Raw genomic sequence first — 12,725 nt, forward strand, 5'->3', positions numbered from 1 at the left:
GGGGTTTAACGCGCCGACGCAACGCAGGCGATGAGGCGCGCCATAGTGGAGGGCTCCGGATTAATTTTGACCACCTGGGGATCTTTAACGTGCGCCGGAATCTCGTACACACGGGCGTGTTAGCTTTTCGCCTCCATCAGAAAAGCGACCGCCACGGCCGGGAATCGAACCCGACTTCCTGAGACGCAGTTCGCGCCGCCGACGCAGAGCCTTACCCTCGAGAGAACCCACGAGTGAGTGCTGCCTCAGCACACTGCAGCACTCAGTAGTGAGTGCTAAACAACGAGTGAGGCAACGGGTGGATGTGCTTCGCGTCCTCCTTGTTGCATGGCTCATCGGAACCACGTGACATTTGCGCGGGAAGTTCAAACACGGCTTACAACAACGTGCTCGTCGGCGGCGGTGCGCTGCGAGATAAGGGCAGAGTAGAGGCCGGCGCCGTGCGTTCGCTGATCACACGATCACTTCCTGAGGCGCAGCAGCTATTTTCCGTGACCGAGAAGAACGCAGTTCGCGTTGCGCACAAATTTAGCGTTAGGGAGTACAGTAATCGTCAGCCATTTCTATGTATAAAACACCCATTTATTCAATTAAAAGCGGGTTAGCATGGTTACTGTGAATGCCGGGTCTGTATCCTTCGCTACGACCTCCGAGACCAACCATAAGGGAATAAACACCAATTCACGGTGCCCACGGAGGCCTCTCTCGGTAGCAGTTCAAAATCTCCAGCCTGTTAATTTACACCAAACCGAGCTCTCGTAAATGAAAATGGCATGGCTCATGCTTACAAAGGAAATAAAATTCTCATATTATTCGAAATTTAGACTTTTCTTGGAGCCACCCATTTGCCGGCAAGTTCAATTCAGCGTCGATTGAAGCTCTCTAATAACAAGGCTGCTGAAGCCTTGTTAATTTCTATCAAAGCGAACTCTGATAATGAAATAGCTCATGCTTACGAAGGAAACAAAATGCTAATTCGTTGAAATTGAGACTTGTCTTGGAACTACCAATTTGCCGGGAAGTCCAATTCAGCGTTGATTTATTTATGTACCCTTCATACGAGTCTACGAATATGCGTCGTGCAAATGCATAGCTTGTGGTTATTAACTCCATGTGAAAACCTAAGGCAACATCATACACAAAAATCGCATTACTTTTATATCATGAATACAATAACCAGTGCTAAAGCGAACTCAGACTTATTTCTTATGATAACGAAATAAGGGTTTGTCAGCCCGAATTACGTGACCCTCACTAGCCTCTTTGGTTAGCATTCGCTGTTCAAAAACATCATACTGTATCTTTCCGTCCGCGTGTGCGGCTCAAGAACACAATCCATCTGCAACAGTGGGGAGGGGGTTGTACGGCCGACAGCAAGATAAAAAAAAAAAAAAGAAAAACACGGTGGGTTGAAACCACGCGATTCTCAAAATCCTCGCTGAGTGGCATGTAGTGTTGAAAAGTGTTGTACCATATCTTTCCGTCCTCATGTGGGGCCCAAGGACCCACAAGGTGGCCGCAACAATAAAGAGGGGAGCGCAGGTTCTTCTGCGTGGCCTCTCTTCCAAGATGTTTCCTTTGTTGTGCCACCTGTCATTCTCCCTTTCCTCTTCTGAGTCCGTCCCATGTTCTTGCTGAGGCCGCTATTCGCTTTAAAAAAGTGCGCATTTATTTTCCCATTTCCCGAACCATCCTACGACGAATGTTCCCCTGTTACGACCTGACCTGTTACCAAACGAAACGCCGTGTGGCGAACGGGCCGTATCCCTGTAGTACGACGCATAGGTCTTAATCTGACCAGAAATAAAGTTTTTTTTTAAATGCAGAGCATTTCAGTAGCTCACGATGTCACCCGCGTTGACGTCCGTAGTCCGCACCGCACCCCTCCCTACTATATAAAAAAAATACTATCCGGCGCCAGGTTTCGATCCCTCGACCCTGCGGGCAGAACGCAATGTACATGGTGCTCTACCCACTGCGCCACAAAGCCGACACAGAATGGGACGCTACGAACGCGCCTTATATCGCTGACTCATTCAAATTACTGCTGGCGAGCGCTCTCTCGTCAGCAGTTGCCACAAGTACAACAACATTAACGTAACGCAAACTACTTAACGTCGTGCGCCCCCGGAAATGCTCTGCATTTGATCGTGCCCCTCGCGAGGGGGATGTTTCACTGCGTCTTCCTACTGGCCAGTACACTCGTCGCCATCTGTCGGATGTTGTGCGAACCCTTTGCGGCTGATGGCGCGCGATTTGAAACGACATTTTGTTTACAATTTTTTTTCTCTCTCTCTCTCCCTGTAGTTGATGCTGGTGCTACAGAAGCGGTTATCTGGCAACCACTTCGCCAGAACTGAGCTCCCGCTCGCCAAACTTGGTTTTACCGCGTTCAACCAACGCAAATTTTATTTTCGCCTTGTTGATTAAAGGGGCTCTGTCACGCACCAACTTGCCTGCCATGATCCGGCACGCCAGAGGAGGAGGTAACCACTCGAGGAAGTGGCATGCAGCGTCACGGGTCGAACACATGGGCGGAAAAGCACGCGCCCCCGCACGCGTCACCGCCTCCGGAACCGGTTTGGCTGCCGAATGGCTAGAGATGTGCACGGTTGAAAAATAATAATAAAAACGCACTAGGAAAAAAAAAATACTTTCTTATTCTTTTTTACCCAGGGTAACATTAAAAAAAAAAAACAGCTCGCCCGGGGAAATTTGCTGTGCTGCGACCAATCTGCAGTGAGGGAAACGCTTTCTCAAATCAATGCCTTGACGTAAAATCGTTCGCAGATTTCGGGAGCGGAAGCTCTGCTGGGACTTTTGTGAGGCAGCATGCAACGATTATATTCTTTTCAGTGTTAACGGAACAATTTATTTGAACAATTCGAAGGCGAAAGCCAGCGATTATCGAGGACTTCTTCCCAGTTAACAAGAGCAGAAGCCGCCACCCTTCGAAGACTACAGACGAATACGTACCCCCACAGAACCCTACTCCATGCGATTTACCCCACCCAATACCCGTCTACCTGCAATTTCTGTCCGACTCCCGGTACACTGTACCACCAGATTTGGGAGTGCCAGAAGACCCCAGGCCTTGCCCCAATAACTTCCCCCTCCTACAAGCAGTGGGTGAACCGCCTGACGAGCCCGGACCTTGGGATCCAGCGTGAACTGGTGAAGAGGGCCTGGACCGCCAGCCGAGCTCAGGGTATCCCGGAATAGGGAAGCCCCCCACCGGGCGGGTGCCCTAACATCTGCACCAGCTTGACAAATAAAGATTTATTCATCGTCATCATCATTCACTGCTGCATCGTGTCTGCGGTGCCGCCACGTTCACCTGTCATGCGGCACGCATCCTGGTAATTCTTACCCGCCGCGGTGGCTCAGTGGCTAAGGCGTTGCGCTGCTGAGCACGAGGTCGCGGGTTCGATTCTCGGCCGCGGCGGATGCTTTTCTGATGGAGGCGAAAAGCAAGAACGCCCGTGTGTACGAGATTTCGGCGCACGTTAAAGATCCCCAGGTGGTCAAAATCAATCCGGAGCCCTCCACTATGGCGCGCCTCATCGCCTGCGCTGCGTCGGCACGTTAAACCCCACAATCAATCAAATCAATCAATCTGATAATTCTTGCTCCATCCTGGCACGGTACAGGATAGCGCTGTCGTTACCACACTGGGCTGTGGCTCTTGAAGACCCGGGTTCACATCCCGTTGGAACCCAAATACGTTTATATGTATATTTTTACTTATTTTATTTTACAGCGGCCGTAATTTGGTTTTATTTGTATAGTCACCAGTAACTACGGTCACTTTTCGGGTTTAATGAGACACCTAAGGATTTCGCCTTAAGAAGTATGCCGAATTTGTTTTATAGATCTGCGCGGAATCGTCTTTATTCAGTTTTTCACATTTTTCTGAGAAAAAAAAAACACAGAAGAACCTGTTTTTTTCACGCCCCTCAAAATTTAGTGAAAACTTGCATATCCACGGATGACCCGCCGCGTCGTCCGCTCCCGCTCGCATCCAACTTACTAGGTATTTTGACGCGGCGCGTCGGAAACCGGACTGTTCGGCGCAGTGCTGCAAACGCAGCGCCTCTTTCCATCGCATGTATGCGCACTGCCATGCATGTTAGCCGCCTCATCAGTCCTACCGCGACACTCGGCGCATCACCTAGCCTCACGGGCTGTCTAATGCCGTCTCGTTATCACCTTCGATATCGGCGCGTCTCGGCGTGACGCCTTCACTACAAAGCCAGATTGGCCGTTCTTGGGTTGTCCGTCTTGACTTGTCGCCATGCGGGAGGCGTGCTGCCTCCATAGTTGCGTCGGTAATTTTAAAGTCGATGCACAAAGCAAACGTGTCTCCAAGACTTCCGGGGACGAAAAGCTGTGGCAGGAATGGCCAAAGGCCGTTCCACGGGAGGACGTCGTTCATGGATCGCATACTACGGTTGGTACTTTTCAAAGTGTTCCCCTTTCCTTGGGGGTGGAAAGATCATGCGCCGTTAAATCATGCCATTTTTGTGCGTTCCATTGCATTGACAGCGCCGTGCCTCAAAACGAATGCATTCAAATGTGAGGAAGGTAAAATTTGCTTTGGGCAGTAACTCGCATAGCTTAGGAGGTCGGTTGGTTATCGTGACCCCTTAATTGGACCTTTGGCGAACTTTTCATAGCGATGCATAGCAAAAAAATCTAATCCGCGGAAACGGCTGCATACGCGAAGAAATGCAAGCAGTGCAAATAAAATACTACCGGCACTCCGTGCCCGTAGTGTTTTCTGCCCCTCGCAAGTTGGCTAGCTTGTGCCCCCAGAACATCAAAGGATCACACAGGGCCACATCATGCGTAAAGAAACATGCAACACAGTTTGTGCGATGCGCTACTGGGGTTGTATGCTCTGTACCGCTCACTTGCGCGAACGTATATGTGGGCCAGACTGGTCGCTGTGTCAATGGCCGCGTGAGGGAACACCAGCTATGAAAAACAAAACAGGGTCGAATCTTCCACCCCACTGTTTCGCCTGCGAAGACAAGCCATGTCAGCCGCTGTTGAATCAAACAATAGTGCTGAGCAGAAGCCGGAAACGAGTCGCCCGCGAGCTGATAGAACCGTTTTTTATTCTTAAAAACTATGAAAATTGTTTGAGCGGGCCTTCAGTTACTTTGTACGGAAATTAGTTTGAATTTTTGAGCAGGATGGTGCATTGATAAAGGAAAAAAAAAAAACCGGCTGCTTGGAGCGCATGTGCAATGTATCGTATATATTCATGATCGTTTTTTTTTTTTTTTTTTTTCAATAAGACTAGTTGTGAGTCTGCGCTCGCCCTGTTCCCTCTGCAGTGGCCTTCTCTTTGAAGAAGTTTTTTTTTTTTCTTCTCTTAAAATGCTTCACTGCGCAACACACAATGTAGGAAAGCCAGCTTTGAAAAACCAAGCTTACACCGATCTCCTTTAGAGCCGGCTTTACCTCTAGACACAAATTTATTGTTGAAAAGATGTCTTTTTATGGGCAATAAAGGTCCTATGGTTTTTTATGATTTTTTTTCACACGGTGAACACGCGTCCCGCAGTTTTCGTTCCACACGGGTACGAGAACTGGAGGGATCAGACATTGTGCATACACCAGGACTAGACAACTTATTTGAACTCGGTCCTTACTGTTATCATTACTATCTAATCTCCTTACGTTGACTCTTTCCTTTCTCTCGCCTATGCCTTGCTTCCCTCAATCGCATTTCTATTCGGTCGTACTTAAACTAAAGTTAACAAAAAGAACAGCACTTGATGCTCCACGATCGCTCGGGAATGATAACCACAAACTAGAACGAAAGGGGAGGTAGGCTGCAATCCTCCTTCCCTTTCGTTCTAGTCGATGAATTCCGAACAATGCCGCAGTGACACAGTGGAACCTCCTCAAACTCGGTACCTTAACCGGCAGCAGCAATGCTCAGTACAGTTCGGGGGCAGCGAGGCCCAAACACAACTAATAGGCAGTGCGGTTGTCCTAAATCATAATAGAGTAAGATGTATGCTCGGCTCCAAGCAACAATTTTTCCTATCCACGTACTTCACGTCGCTTAGCTGCGCTATCGGAGGGGATATCCGGCATTAAAGGGACACTAAAAGCTGAACAACCTTTTTTTGAACTGAAATATTATATTTTTGTAGCTCATTCGGCCTTTACGATTGCCGCCACTTGCTTGCTTCCATTATTTCATTAGCTTTCACTTTCCCTTGAAAAATTGGAAGATAATAAAAAGGGGTTCTTTTGGGCGCCATCTTGGTATGGCAGAAGAGACTAAACACAACGTGTGTTTCATCTTATCTTCACTTAGTCCTGTTCGAACTTCAATTTCCGCTAGCACGATGAATCCCTTAGCAACCAACTTGCCCTGTTTTCTGCTTTTGTTAGCAAAAATGATTGCGCGCACCACAAGGGGGGGGGGGGGGGGGGGGGAGGGAGGGGGCGGTGGAATTGGTGGAAGGTGAAGATTATCACTTACGACGTCTTTCATGCCCCAAAGTTCGCCCCTCATTTGTTTGCTTTATGCGTGTTATTGTGCGTTTGGCTTTCCTGCACAGCTTCGGCGCTACGTAAAAGAAAGTACTTAAAGGTGCCATGCAGACAAAATGCAAGTTTGTTCTATTCGACATATTTGGCGCTTGATAGTGCCCCTAGCGCTTTTCCGGCAGGAAACGATGCTTTATTTACTCAGAAATTAAACGTTTTAAGCCAAAATTTTATTTTTCCAGCTAAATCGTGTGTTTGGGGACGTCAGCGATTAGGTATCCAGGGAAAACGTTAAATAGCTTCTGCGGACGGCGAAACGTCTCTTTGTTTCTCATGTCCTCTCACAAATGGCGTCACAATACCGCTGAGAGGCCGCTGTCCACGCTTGCTTTGTTTCAGACCGTATTATACTTGGCCTACTTTTTTACGGTTGAAAGTAGTCTTCCGTGAAAATTTGGGTATGCTCGACAAACAGGGTCACGTTAGTGGCGATTTCGTTTATGCCAATTAGCCAGTGTAGTGCCAGACAAGCCCAACGCGCCTGACGCATGTGCAGCTTCGGCCGTCAAAGTGCGCGACGTGTGCGCACTGGTGCTCCTATGTTTACGTGTTCGTTCGTCACCTTCATTGTTTGCCCCACCGTTCTTTCAGCTATAAAAATAATGTGCACTAAATAGATCATTCTTCAAGCTTACACGCCTTGCCTAACTTGCCTTTGGTTTCAATAGCCCCCGCAAATCGCACAGCTGCCCATAATACGTCATAGGTTCTAGTGCGGGAAATGAGCTAGTGGGTCTCATGGCCATTCTCTTTTTTCCTAATTATATATAGCTTATTTGAGTGAAGTTTGCCTTAAAAGTGGTGCCAGTGTTATTCTAACGAGGCAATCTTTATAATGAACCAGACTTCCATTTTGTCTGCATGGCCCCTTTAAATAAAGCCGTCTGCGCAAAGGAATTCGAGAGTTGCATACTTGGCAACAAAGCGAACGTTTATTGTAGATGTGATATATGCCTGACTACAGCCAATAATTTCTTTGCGCGTTCCTGCATACGACATAACGCATCATCATCATCAACGTGACACACTGCCCGCTAAAGTTAATTGTACAAAGGGGCGTTACTCCGCGCCAACAGGGGATGACCCTCTCCGCATCGGCGGAAAGGGAGCGCTGGTCTGCTCCCCGCATAAGCGGCAGTGACACGCGGATTTACAATAGAGTAACGGGACATACCATGTGCCTTTTGAGGAGAAAGGTCACCTCTGTTGGTGATGCGCGTAGTCAAATATATGTTTTGTCCGAATTACGCCGAAATAAAAATCATCGGTGAAGATTTTGTATCGCCGAAGGAGCTAGTCGGGAAGGAAAGATCGTGGCATAGGAAGCTTACGCTGCACAATTTTACGGAGCGCCCCTGATCCCGCGGGGTACGATGCTTTCGGAGACCCTGATTTGGAACCAAGTATCCTGCGGCGCGAAAGTAGAAGTTCTCGGTAACCACCCCAATTGTGAAGCCGATTACAGCAAACGTCGTTGGTCTTCAGATGGAAACGTAATACAATTGAGAGGGTGGGAGAGGAAAGTAATCACGTGGCAGGCGCGATCGGTCAGAGAGATGTGTTGCACCCCAGCCAATGATGGTGACATGCACTGTGCAATCGAAGGCGATAGAAAGGAATTTCCATGAGTGAAACTTAAGCGCAAAACTTTTCACAGGGACGAGAAAGGGAACGACACAGGCGTCCCTGTGAAAAGTTTTGCGCTTAAGTTTCACTCATGGAAATTGCGAACCAACTAGCTCGTCTCTCCATTTTGCTTCAGATAGAAAGGAAATTTGGGGGGGGGGGGGGGGGGGGGGGTAGACTACTACTCCTAGCGCTTTCCACACCACCACTGCTTGCCCCATATCTCCCACATAACTTGATGCTCTTGGAAGCGAGACTGAAGGCAGTTAAGGAAGCACAAGCACCAACAAGACAGACATGCCCCCCCCCCCCCCCCCCCCTGTTTCTGCACCCCGCCAGCAGGGATTTATACACCCCCCCCCCAACGCCCCCCTAACACCACCCCAGAAGGATTTCGACACCCCCCCCCCCCCAAAAAAAAAAGCTTCCGCAGCCACAAGCACCCGCCCCAGGGATTTATACACACCCCGCCAACCCCCCCCCCCCCCCCCCCCGAAATACGGTTTCGACGTCCCCCAAAATCGAAATTCCGGATAAACCTCTGCCCGCCAGTGTTGTTAAATACTCGTGGTAACCATGCATAATTGGAGTAATTGAATCACCGTAACCACCGAACGTCAAATCATGGGATCGAATCACTAACCATTCGATTCGTGTTCGAAATTCCGAAATGTTCGCACACCTCTTGAAGTTTCCACCTTTCTTGGTAGGGTGCCTCGATGCGAGCGCACCCTATTTCTTGGGGAACGAACCTGCCATCTATGGAGTTTCGCCCGAAGCGCATTCGGCGCGGTCTTTTTCAAATGCGGCAGATGGCGGTGCGTACCTCGAGTCCTTTTATTCAAGTTTGGTGCGCGCTCGGGGTAGTTCACTGCACGGTGTTGTTCACTGTACCCATCGTGCGTGCGCTTGCTCCAGTAGGTTACGTTGCTTATCCACGAGCATTGCTAGTGCTCACCTAATCGGTTGTAATAAAGACATGGCTCTTTATATAACATGTCCGATTATGAGGGGGTGTAGCTATATTTATTACACGTGAGTCATTTAAAGCGCTTCTTCCCAAGAAAGAAGCGGCCAAAATTGCTACTGTAATAAATTTATTGAATAACGTCACCAGAAAAAGGAAATACTGAGTGTTTCCTGAACTGGGGTATCGTTGTTATCATTATCGACAGGACAATTGTTGCAATCTTTTGTCGTTGTTGCTTTAACGGTGGTGTTATTAGTAGCAAGTAAAAACCCTGACCGTGTTCGTGCTTTTCTTGTATCCTTCAAAATGCGCATTTTTCACTTAACAAAGAAATGACAACAATTTAAAACCCTGCGAAAAATGTTCTACTTTTGCTCATGAAATTACTGTGCCCACGGAACGCAATATAAATCTACGAAAAATTCTGTTACGTTGAACATATTAATCAGAAGTTGCCACGCGGGAGCTCCTCTATAGAGAACATGTAAACGATACGTACGACGACTATAGCGCCCTCTCTGAGGCGCTGTCATGATCATTGCATGGTCACGTAACTGCTCAATTGATTGATTGATTGATTGATTGTGGGGTTCAACGCACCCACGCTATTCAGGCGATGGGGCGCGCTGTAGCGGAGGGCTCCGGATTTATTCTGAACACCTGGGGATCTTTAGCGTGCGCCTAAATCTCGTACACACGGGCGTTTTTGCTTTTCGCCTCCATCAGAAAAGCGGCCGCCGCGGCCGAGAATCGAACCCTCGTCCTCACGTAACTGCTCAAGTTCGACTCGTTGGCATGGCAGCCAGTGCACGTACGGCAGTGGAGCTTATGCGTGCGACCCGAAACATTTTCATTTCGCTACAAATTCGGAGGCGCATCAGCGTGGAATTAGATTTTTTGGACAGAAAAACTTAATCCAAAAGACCCCACTCCACTCAAGAGGTTTCCATTACTTCATGAATAGCCTTTGCGATTTGATTAAATTCATAGCGCAGTTTTACTGTTCGAAGTAGTCGAAGTTTTCGAATTTATGAATAGAGCAGTAATTAAAAATTGCTCTGCCGCGCGATATTACAACTTTAGCTTCACCGCACGGCACGCTCTTTTGAGTTGGCTTCTTTGCACGACGCCGTGGCTGTGCAAAAAAGCTTAACACATGGAACCAACGCGCGAAACAAGTATATGCAAACTCTTCTGTATGTGTACTGAAGTTTACGTAACGCTACTTGTGCAAATTTATAAACCGAAAGAAGTTTGCCGTCAATATAGTGCCGTAAATGAGGAATCAAGAGGTATTGCTTCCTTACTGTAAGGTCATATTAGCTACTACCTCTTTTCAATGACTCGAGCTACCAGTCAAATATATATACCCCATGTATGCACAGCACGTTGAAGAAACCGCATTCCTTCGTGGCAAGGTATGCCAAATTTTTTTCCACTGCTTTTCCATCTTTTCCTGACGTTTATTCCCCCCAATGTTAATACACTCTTGTACTTTTCTGAATAAATTTGAATTTGAATTGTATTATTTGTAAGTCCTGACTGCCTACGTTATCATTTTTGTAGGTATGTTTGAGGAGCTCTATTAAAACTAAAGTAAAAATATTCCTATTCGAAAATGTTAATTCAATTCAAGGTCAGTTCTTACTATATTTGTATTTGATTCGCAGTCCCGAATTTTATATTTAAAAACCCGTACTTTTGATACAGCAGTGGATCAGAGAATTCTCCACTGCAGTTTTGTCAGCAGAAAATGTAATCCAAGGGCTTTCAATGACATACTGCAACTATATCTCTATTTCTAAAATTAATCCCAAATTTCGCGCCCCTGCAGTCAGGAAGTCACAATAAAACAAAGATGATTGAGGAATTATCCTTAATAAGTATTTACTGGAGCAGCCGTTTCAAAAACATGCGCAATAACAATTATGCGTAAATTACCATAGTGAGAACACAGACATCTGCGCTCTTAAGAAAAATTGTTCTTAGAGATCTTGAAGAAAAATAAATCAGTAAACCGGAATCAACGAACCACCGTTACTAAAAAATTTAGTCTATGATTATGTGCAATAAAAACAATAACAGGAACATCGAAAAACGTGTAATTGATTTCAACTATTCACATTGTTGTTTTTTTTTTTTTTTTTTTGCCAGAATATTTCTGTACCAGACGTCAGTGTACCCTGCAGTGAAACGTCCGGGTGCCTAACTCTCCCTGTTATGATATCTCCGCGCACCGAAAGGCCGTGCAAAAATAACCCAATAAAAACGTGTTATTTCGTTCCTTACGTTCCGTAGATTTTCAATTTCGTTATGACTGATTGTTTCGTTTCATTCAACGATTCGTTATCAGAATTTTTATTTTATTCATTTATTCGGTGGCAGTGAAGTAAATTCTTTACAGCGAAGCTGTATATCCCTCGCCCGTGTGCATTTCTGCTCGTCGTGGTCCGTCAGCAGGATTGTTCATTAGAATACCCTTTAGGGCAAAGGGAAATTTCTCCGAATCTCGACGCGTGAGCGTTCTCGTGTTTTGCCGCCATCAGAAAGCGGAAGCGGCCGGGATCAAATTGGCGTCCTTGGGATCAGCAGCGCAACGCCTTGGTGCGGGTTAACCAATGAGCCTAATTAACGTGGTTAAATTACAATTATTCGTCAGCCACAGATGTTGTTTAGCGCTGCTTCTGTAACGGTAACCATCGTGCACGACGGCGTTTCATCGGCATGCAGCGATGCCGTTTTTTTTTCCATCATCCTCTACCACTGCATTCGGGTTTTCCCAAACGCGGCCCGACAGCCGTCCGTCCATTTGTTCTTCGTCCCGACGATACGATGGTTGCCGTAGACGGTAATTGCAATGACTTGCAAATTCAATGCTTGCAAATCCAGCGCTTGCAATGCTTTTAAGATGCAAGCACGTGGATGCAAGCGCTAGCGAGCTTCCTGCGACAACGCCGGCGATACCATGACGTGGTGAAGTTGCGTTTTCTGCGCGACGCCTGTGCTAGCGCACCGCCCGCTGCGCAAAAACAACGCCTTGTCAGGCCTGTCTAGACAGCCATCTACCTTCGCTCGCAGACGACACTTCAGATGCAGTGCCTCTGCGACGCTCGCAGTGCTCTCGTCTCGTTCCCGTGCCTGGTTTTCGAGCTGTTTTACCTACGTGGACACGGCGTGTAAATTGTTGGTCCTACCTTCCTCGATGGATGTGCGCGGATATGTGTAGCAGTGACAGGGACGTGGTTCAGGCCGTTCCCTGAGGACCAAACGACGACTGATATCCGTCGGTGGCGCTTCGCAGTTTCCGTCAGCATTCTCCGCCGTCTGAACTGCTGTGAAAAGAACTTTCCTGCTGTTTGGAGCCTTCAATGGGTGGCAGCTAGTTAGGTTTACCATTTCCAAACCAAATGTTGGCTGGAAAGTTGGCCGCACGAAAATTTCCCGAGTCGGGGGCTGCAGTACGCGTAAGGTGTGTTTTTATGTGTGTGTGTGTGTGTGTCAGTCACAGTGGTGGTGGCGAAGACTGAAGGTAAGGAGCAACCTGGAGGACATGCTC

Source organism: Haemaphysalis longicornis, unplaced genomic scaffold (genome assembly GCF_048455015.1).
Source record: "Haemaphysalis longicornis isolate Haplotype H1 unplaced genomic scaffold, Haemaphysalis longicornis Haplotype H1 scaffold_9, whole genome shotgun sequence".
Lineage (NCBI taxonomy): Eukaryota > Metazoa > Arthropoda > Arachnida > Ixodida > Ixodidae > Haemaphysalis > Haemaphysalis longicornis.